A 9,945-nucleotide genomic window follows, 5' to 3' on the forward strand; every position below is an offset into this window, starting at 1 on the left:
GCTTGCAAGGCAGGCGCTTATGCCGCTGAGCTAAATCTCCAGCCTCTTATTTTGACTTCTCCACACAGGGTCTCGCTATGGAGTTCAGGCTGGCCTTGAGCTCACTGTGTAGCTCACGCTGGCCTTGAATTTCCAGGGCTCTTCCTGCTTCAGCCTTGTGAGGGCCAAGATTACAAGTGTGTGCCATCACACCCAGCAACATCATGTTCTATCTTTGAGAGAGAATGGCTGGAACGCAGTAAAGCGCTGTCTGTACACTCATTATTCTTACTTGCTAAGGCCACAGCCTTTAAACATATTCACTCCACAAATATTTGTATGCAAGCGGGTGAGCGTACTGCTTCTTCCACCAAACATTCTTTTCACCCCACAGCCTTGGTGTCTCCATTTCTAGCAGGCTGGAGCCTATATGTTATAGGAGTTTTAGAAAGGAGACAGAGATCAAACTTCCTCTGCCCCCGTAACACAAGGATTTAAGCGGCTTGGAGTCTCATCTTGTTGGAACCCAACTTGGCCATGCGGAGATATGCCTAGTGTGTTGTTTCCAGCCCCCAGTCATAAAGAAATTCTCACACAGCTCTATGGGCAGTGTGTCCAAGGTTTTCCTGTGGTGTCTGCCTGAGCGTGTGTGCCAGTGTGACAGCGGGAAGTCAGACTAACCCCAGCTGTGTGTCACTGGGGAATGATAAACAAAACGTGTTGGGTGTTCACTGGGGGTACCAGGCAGCAACAAGAAGCCGGGACTCAAACACATGCCAGGTAGGGTGACCCTTTGTCTTGGTTTGTCCTAGTCTGATTGTTAACAGAGCCCCCTTCACTCTCAAAAGTGTATCAGCTTTTTTTTCTTTCTTTTTATTTTGGCTTTCTGAGACATGGTCTCACTATGCAGTTCATGCTGGTCTCTACCTCTCAGCAATTCTCCTGCCTCAGCCTTCTGGGTGCTGAGATTACAGGCATGTGCTACCATGCCCAGCTTGAATTAGCGTATCACTTAGGGTACTGGGTCTGGTTGCTAGGTTAGGTTTTTAGAAGCACAGCCTAAGATGGAGATTGCTGAGTGAGTTTGGAGGAAGGGAATGTTCTTAGGAGGAAGAGAATGAGGGAAGGCAGGAGTTGGAAGGCGAGCAGGGATAGGTGTCAGCTGAGATGCACTTACCAAGGGAAGCTCTGGAGGCCAAAATGAGCCAGACTTATTTCCACCTGGGCTGAGGAATCCAGCCCCCCGGGCCCTGACCTGTCAGTTACTGGCCAGTCTTGGTTAGCTATCTCGGGCCGCTGGGTCAAGGGTAATTCTCCAGAGACGGGGGCAGCCGAGTGGTTTTCAGCCAATACCCACAACAGCCAGAGGAGGGCGCACTGTACCCTACTAACGGACAGCGGAGTGAGGCGATCCCTTCCCTCGACAATATGCATAGACATTGTAATATGTAAAGTCGAGTATCAAGAGAAGGAAAAGCACAGTATACAGAACTAATATATACAGTGCTATGTGAATAAGTGAATAGCAAGAAGAAGAAGATTGTTAAGGTCATTCTCGGTTCCTTGCAATTCTACCTGACTTTTAGAATTACTTTGTCATGTTGTAAAAAGAAATCAGCTAAGGTTCTGGTAGAAATCATGTTAAATCTGAAGGTGAATCTGAGCGGCCTGCCCCCTTCACAGCGTCGAGTCTTCCTCATCTGTGGCCGTGGGATGTCTTCCCATTTAGATCTTCGGTTTCTTTCAATAATGTTCTATAATTTTCAGTTTTGCACATACATTCTGCACATTCTTTTTATCAAGTGTATTCACGAGTATTAAAAATCCACGTCGAGTAGATGAGAACGATTGCCTCAGAGGGGTGGAAATGCTAGCGTGCACGGATGATCCAGGTGAAAAGCTGTGGGCAGCGGGGTCCAGGCGAGAGTCTGCCTCCGAGTACCGGGTGTCAGGACTCCATCCCGCTGCTCCTGACCTTCAGAAAAGAGGGTCAAGAATCTTGGATCTCCGTCATCTTCACTCTTCGGATTTGCTTTGCTCTGTGTTGGGGGCGGCAGAGGGACTGGGTTTACTAAACGCTGTGGGCTGCCAGGACCGACAGGGAATGTGGAGGCCCTGCAGGCACCGGAGGGAAGGTGCTGGCTCCCAAACAAACGCCAAGAAGGAGGCAAAGAAAAGCAAGAGGCAGCGGAGCGGGGCCTCGGTGCAGCGCAGGCGGGAGGGCCCATGGCCAGGATCGCCTCCCTGCGTCTGGCCTCTGCTCTTCCCGATGCACCACCTTATCTTTATTCTGTCTCATCACAGTCCTGTGTCCACGTGTGGGCGTGGCAGGACAAGTAAACAGGTGCTTTGCCTCAAGAATCCAGCAGCTCCTGTGGTCAGGAGCCACCCGGCTCAGGTTGGTCAGAGCAGCTTCCAGGGTGCAGTGTGAGGCCCCTGGGGTGAGCAGGCTTCCCTACAGATCTGTCCCGGGCTGAGAGGACCTCTATGGTCGCAGGCTGAGCCCTGAGGGGTTGGGATGACGGCAGCTTGTCATAGACAGTGAGCCTCATGTGTGCCTGGAGGTCATGGTTCTGTCCTGGCACTGATATTTTTCTAGGCCCGGGCTGTGCTTACCTATAGGGGAAGATGGATACCTTGACAATCCGCTTGGGGAGAATGTGAGGTTCTGTGTTTCCTGGCTGGCAGGGCTGAACTGGCAAATCTGCTGTCCATCAGAAGGGAGCAGGAGTTGGAGGAGGAGACGGCACAGAAGGGGAATATGTGGGAAGGCAGGAGCAGTTAGATGGCATGAGGCCGAGACTCCGTGTGAGAGGCGGGAATATGCCCAGCAGCAGGGAGCTGAGTCCCCAGTCTGCGAGGCTCTGACGTGAACACCGTGCAGTCCCCGTGCATCTTCAGGATAGTTTTCCATGTGCACAGAGCTGGGTGCACACGAGAGACTGCCCTCCTTTTCAACACTCAAAGAAAAAAAAGCTGTAAGCCAAGGAGAAAGGATTTTGGATTCAGGGGATGCTACGTCTAACTCTGGCAGCCAAGGGGGAAACAGACTGATGAGAAGGACAACAGTGAGTAAAGAGAAGAAAGAAGGATAGGTGGGGGCTTCAGCTTGGATGGGGAACAATGCAGGCAGAGGTGGAGACAGACATGATCAAGAAATGGTTCGGAATTTTCTGAGTTCGAATTCTATTTAGGAGATAGAATGAAAAAGACTCCTTAATCAGGCACGGGAGAGGAGGTATGAAGGCAGAGTCCCTTTGTTTTCCTCCCTCCCTCCCTCCTCCCTCCCTCCCTTCCTTCCTTCCTTCCTTCCTTCCTTCCTGAGATAGGATGTTGACCAAGGTGGCCTTGATTTGTGATCCTCCTGCTCAGTCTCCTAAGTGCTGGAATTACAGGTATGCACCACCATGTCCATCTCTGGAGCCCTGGATTTTGGAAAGGAGCTACAGGATGATGAGATGGAAAACACAGGTAGGAGCTGAGTGGTGATGTGTGTTTCCTAGTCTTTCTCTGTTCTTTTGGAGTTTTGGGTCTGGAGGCTGCAGTTCCCTGTGCGCTAGTGCCCTCGTCTGCCAGCAGAGGGCAGCCTCGGCTAGCTAACACATCCAGCCTGTGCCTGTGTCCAGGATGGGCAAAGTAACCCCAGTTATGGGAAAGCCATGACCTGGCCCGCTCTGAGACTCAAACCCAGCCTTTGACTCTGAGGCTGACTCTAGACGGAGAAATCTGGGCTTGTCCGTGTCGGAGGCCGCTGGCCAAGCTGAGCCACATCATCCTGCTCCAGCAGCTTCCTGAGTCTTCCTAGAGCTCCTTGCACATCACGAGTGTTTGCTGGAAACCTTTCAGTGACTGCCCTGCACCTGCAGGATGATTTCCTGCTCCTCACCTTGGCCTGCATGTGCTGCCCCTGCCTACTTACCTAGCAGTTTCAGAATAAAAGTTTGAATATTTGGATGTTCTTGAACATTTAGAAGATTGGGCACTCTCAGGCGCTGTTACTGAAAATGTACTAATGTCAGGCACTGTGCTAAGTTCTTTTTCACATAAAGCTGTACCTACTGGAACAAATGTTATGTTTCATGGTTAAGGCAACAGGTACAGAGAGGTTGCGTGACTTGCCTGAGGAAACACAGACAGCAAACAACAGAACTAGAATATGAACTCAGGTAGCATTGGCTCTAGAATGCAGGCTCCTAACTGCCGGGCATCACTGCCTGGTGGCCTCTGGAGACTCTGAACTTGCAAAGGCTTGGTGTAGGGATAGTGCTCATTGCTTCAGGGTAAGGACAGGGCAACAGAAGGGGGCTCTCAGAGGCTGCAGAGGGAAGGAAGGTTGGTGGTGTCAAGCCAGGGAACACGCCGCCCCAGGAGGTTGCCAGCTGTGGAGATGGACAGATGTGGGCTTGAGAAGGCTGGGCTGAGCCCAGGGATCCCAGCCTCCAGCAAGATGCTCAGATCCCTTGCTTGGCTTGGAAGCAGGAGATGCTGGACTTCAGGGGCTGTTGAGGGCTGGAACATTGTGACTAGAGGTCTCCATGGTCCAGCACAAGTGGGAGCCCCCAGCTTTCCTCCTTGACCCCCCTGGCACAGTGCAATGACCAGTAAGGATGGAGACTGAATTTCCTTCTACCTTGGAAGAATGGGGGTTGGAGAAGAATTCAATTTTATTTTTGAGAAAATAAAGAATTTCTTGTATACCCGAGTTTGGTGGTTTAGATTTACATGTATCACAATGATTTTGTAATTATTTTTACTTTTATGAAATTTTCTTCTTTGGTTTGTGTCTCTGACTAGACTGTGACCTCCTTGAGGGCAGGAATTATGTAAGTTGCGTTTGCATTGTGTGCCCACTGTCTAGAGGGTCACATGTACAGCCCACGCTCAGTGATCACTGCGGTAATTATAGTGCACAGTCATGGGGTATTGATTCCTTTCATGCATTGTGCTTCCCATTTACATGACTTACTCGAGTCTCACATAATCTTATGGGGCAGGAATCTTGATTGTTTTTGTTTTTATACATAGGATGAGGTCTAGGGAGGCTAAGTAATTCGCCCAAGGTCACATAGTTTGGCTTCGGTATCATAAACACTCACTGAATGAATGTATCAGTGAAGGACCTCCCGGAGGGCACCTAGGTCTTTTTGCCCCCAAGTGCCCTTCATCCTACAGAACTGTGTCCCACAGTGAGTCCTGAGGCCCACGGGGCAATGTCCTTACCCCTGGGACTAGTAAGTGATCTTTTTCAGCTGCCCTGGCTTCTCCGTCTGGGCTACTCTCCATCTTCTCACTGCTCCACACACTGACTATTCGTAGGTCCCCTAGGTTCTTTACGAGTGTCCTGTTCTTTCCCTAAGCCTTCCCTGAGTGTGGAGTACCTTTCCAGCTCTGACTTGCCACTCTTCTAGGAGATTCAGAAGGTTTAGTTCTTTAAGCCACGGCCACCTCTTGTTTGGAAATCCTAACGTACTTGATGGCCTCTGGTCTCAGCAGCCTTACGCTGGAATTGGGGAAGAACAAACTCTCAGGTTGTCTCTCCAGCGGAGGATATAGAATCCTGGAGGGGAGGAGGGAGGTGATAAAAGTCAAGAAGGGGACCCATCTCAGAGGGGTTGGGGTCCAGGTCGCTGGTGTCCCCAGTCCAGCGACCCCTCCCACCAGGGCAGCAGCTCTGCCTGGCAGGGCACTGTGTGCAGGGCCTGATCTCCCCCAACACCCCCTCAGTTCTAAGCGTGGTGCCTGAAGTTCCACCACTGCAGAATGCTTCCTGTGGAAGGCAAAGGGCTCTCTGGTCTTCAGGGAGCCCCAGCTAACGCTGAAACCCCTGTGATGAGTCCTCCGATAAGCGTAAGTCAGCGGTTCCCAGGAGGATGAGCTGTAGACAGGCCGCCAAGGGTGAGAGGCCGTGGGAAGGCGATCCCGACTGAGGCCTGGAGGAATGTGGGAAGCACCAAGCAGGCAGGAAAATGGGGGTGTCGGTGTGAAAAGGGCCGGCAGCGGGAGAGCCTTGGGCTGGGCAATCGGGGAGCTTGCAGTCACCACCGACTTGTTGGGAGAGCTGAGACAGTCTCTTTGCTCCTTGGAGCTCTGATCTATGTCTGTGCTGTGGAGTGGATTTGCTTCTGGGTTTATCTTGAGGTGCTTGCACGTCAGGAAGTCGATGCCTGGGTGGTGATTGCCACAGCAACTATCTCTGTGGAGATAGTGGCCAAAGAGACTGTTGTCATGACGATGATGGCAGGTACAAGAGATAGGTGATTGGCTATCAGTTCTGCCTTGAGACAGATTCCTTCCCTTTCTCACCGCTGTCATCCGCTAAAGTTCAGTGTTTGTGAGGCCAGATACACTGGTGCCCAGGGAACGTGTCAGGTGCCAGGGACCTGTGTCCCAATGCCTTTTCTTATACGGACAGGCTGTGTGGACGTGGGCAAGTCTCTGCTTCCCTTTGGGCCTCCGTTTCCTCACTGGAAAATGTAGAGATCACAGAAGGCTCTTTTTGTTCTAAATTTCTACCATTTGCTTTTAAACAGGAAATGAGTTTAAGCCAAAGTGTTGTTTCCAGAAGGAGGTGTAAGTGCCAGCAATGATTTTGATTGTCACCCACTGAGGATGATCCGGATGCTCACAGCCCCAAACCCGCCTGCTGTAACCTCTTCAGTGGCTGTGAGGGGTTGGGGGTGGGGTCCGAGGAAACTCTGAGTGTCCTTTATGCTTAGAGGGGAGGGCACTGGGGTGGGGCTTCCTAATGACCATCAGGACTGTATCTCAGTATTTGACAACTGGAATGGCGGGTGCATCTGAACAGCAGGCCTTGCTTGCACCTACGGTGGCGGACTTCAGGGCTCAGTGTGAAGCACGGGGTGATTTTTCAGGGCAGAGGGGCCACACCGATGTCATTGAGGTTGGGCTTCATCCGGGTGGCCCATGGCTCTCCAGTCCAGCCCTGAAGATCTCTGAGAGGAGGGTCAGTCCTTCTTCCTGGTCACTGCACCCTCCCTGAGTCAGCAGAGTTCATCCCCAGAGTGTGGGGCCTGCCAGCCTCTGGGCTCCACCAATGGCTGATGCCCAGACCAGTGGGCGGGGCACAACGGGAGCTGGCAGCGGGGGTGGGGGAACCCACAGAGGAAGCAGGGAGCTCAGACGCCTGCTCTGCTCCCGGGAGGCCCAGCCCTGGGCGCCAGCCACATGCTCTGCCTCCCGGTTCCGCCCCCTCCCCGGCCTCTCCCCGCAGGACTGTGCAAACAGTTTCTCCGGATGGACGGGCTGCGCCTCCTCCCCGCACACTTTCCATTCCCAGCCTGAGCTGCAGGCAGAGCTCCTCAGGAAAGTTGGCTGAAGGAGACATTTTCCATGCCCTTGACTCCTCTGCTGGGTGGCTGTCCTCACTCTTTGTCTCTAGCTCTTCCCCAGCTACACACCCAGACCCCTGAAGAGGGGGACTATTGAGGTAACTGGCTGCTGCTCACCCACCATCTAATTTTATGTATCATTTAATTTCCTTGGGCCTCAGTTTGCTAATCTGTGAAATGAGCCGGCTACTCCAGGAACAGGTTTAATTAGGAGTCAGGCACTTTTTTTTTGAGACAAGGTTTCGGTATGTAGTACAGGGTGGCCTCGAATTCACGGTGAACTTCTTGCTGCAGACTCCCGAGTGCTAGGATTACAAGCGTGCACCACCATGCCCGGCTCAGGCACTTCTGATTTTATCCTGAACTATGCTGGTTACTATGTGACTGTGGACAGGGTATGGAACGTTTCAGAGTCTCAGTTTTCCTCATATCTAAAATGGTCGCATCTCTTACTGCTGTGAACATTAATGAAACAACCTGAGAAAACATCTTGTCTGGGTGCTTTGCACCTAGGAATTCCTATTTAAAAAGTGGTAATTGTCAGTGCTCACTAGGCACTGAGAGCTGCTGGGGTGCTTCACACACCTAGCTCTCACAGTGCTCATGCAAGTGCTTGTCTTTGTAAAACGTCCTGAAGTTTCTGAGAGGCCAGGAAATCTGCCGTAGGTCACACAGCTGCCTGTGGCCGAGCAGGCAGGATTCAAACCCGGATCTGAATGATCTCAGATTTCCTATTGTGAACATGGTGCTGGTGACTGGAAATAAGAACATTTCTCTCTGAGGCTGAGGATAAGAGTGGAATAGTCCAGACTAAAAGTTTAACAGAAGTTGTAATTTCAAAGCTCCATTTAGGTTTTGGTTAGTTAAGAGGCACAGCCACTGAACGGAATTTGCTTGACTTTATGACAATTAAGGAATGCCAAGAAAGGATTGTTAACTTTCTCTCGTCCTGTCCCCACAGAATGTCAAAAATGAAAAGACTGATAATATCCAGTGTCAACTGTAGTGTTAACAATTGGGCATGAAGCATCTGAAAAAAAAATACCAGTATATCCCAGCCATTTGGAGCAATTTGGCACTATCTGTCAAAATGTAAGATGTACTTCCCCTTTGACTGGAAAATTTGAATCTGGTGATCCTTTCTACGTGTGTAAAAGTGCTCACTACCATGTTGTTAGTAAAGAAAAAAGAACTATACTATCTATAAGGTGTTCTAATGGGTGATATATGTATTGGTATATCCTCCCCGCACACTTTCCATTCCCAGCCTGAGCTGCAGGCAGAGCTCCTCAGGAAAGTTGGCTGAAAGAGACAATGATTTCATATTTTTTTCCAAAAAAAAAAAAAAGGAATATTTTACAGCCATGAAAAAAGAACAAGGTAAAGAAAAAATTAACAAAGTGAAAAAGAGAAATAGACATATTGTGTTGGTTACTTTTCTCTCGCTGCTGAGACAACATACTTGATGCCCAAAATGAAAGAAGGAAAGGTTTATTTAGCTTACAGTTTGTGGAGGTTTCAATCCATACTCAGCTGGCTCCAAGGCAGGGTGGCATGGCTAAAGGTGAACCATTCATGGCAGCAAGTGACAAGGGCAAAAGGGCAAAAGGGCAAAGCCAGCCTCCTCTCTCCCTTGTATCGCATGCCAGCTACCGCCCCTGGGTGGGTATAGCACTCACACTGCCAGTCCTGGCACTGAGCAACAAACCAATCACAAATGCTATGAGGCTTTGGGGGGACATTTTTGTTTGTCTTTTTGAGACAGGGTCTCTCTATGCAATTCAGGCTGGCCTTGAGCGCACTTTGTAGCTCAGGCTGGTCTTGAACTTGCAACAATCTTCCTGCCTCAGCTTCCCAAGTGCTGGGATTACAGTATGAGCCACTGTGCCCGGCTTGGGGGGGATATTTAAACACAAAGCATAACACATACTCATATTTATAGGTATAGATCTCAGCATTTCTTTCTTAGTACTGCTAAAACAAGTGGGTATATATCACATATGGGAGATATTTTTTAGATATGGAAAAGTTGAAAAGGGTTATTAACCAATTTGATCCAGATGACATTTTATAACACTTCACCCAATAGCAGCGGAATACTTACTACTTGCAAGTGTCCATGAAACATGCTCTAAGGTAGATCATACACTGAATTATAAAGTAAGTCTCAAATTTTCAGGGGAGCTAAATTGGAAATCAGTAATGAAAAACGATGTAGAGAGCTGGGTGTGGTGGTGTCTGCTTTTAATTTCCACACTCTGGGAGGCTGAGGCTGGAAGATCGCAAGTTCAAGTCCAGCCTGCGCAGCTCAGTAACTTGGAATCCTGTTTCAAAGTAGAAAATAAAAAGAGGGTGGGGAATGTAGCTTAGTGCAAAGGCTCTGGGTTCAATCTCCAGTACTGCAGAGGGTAAAAAACATGTACCTGTATGGAAAACCCTCAAAAAATGCCAGGGGTGGTGGCGTGCTCCTGTAACCCCAGCATTTGGGAGGCCGAGGCAGGAGAATCGTCTGCAAGTTTGAGACCAGCCTGGGCTACAAAATGAGCCCCAGGCCAGCCGGAACTGCATAGCAAGACCTTGTCTCAAAAAAAAAAAAAGAAAACCCTCAAATACTTGG

This window comes from Cavia porcellus, unplaced genomic scaffold (assembly GCF_034190915.1).
Source record: "Cavia porcellus strain 051 isolate PalLab524CR breed Dunkin Hartley unplaced genomic scaffold, mCavPor4.1 scaffold_5, whole genome shotgun sequence".
NCBI lineage: Eukaryota > Metazoa > Chordata > Mammalia > Rodentia > Caviidae > Cavia > Cavia porcellus.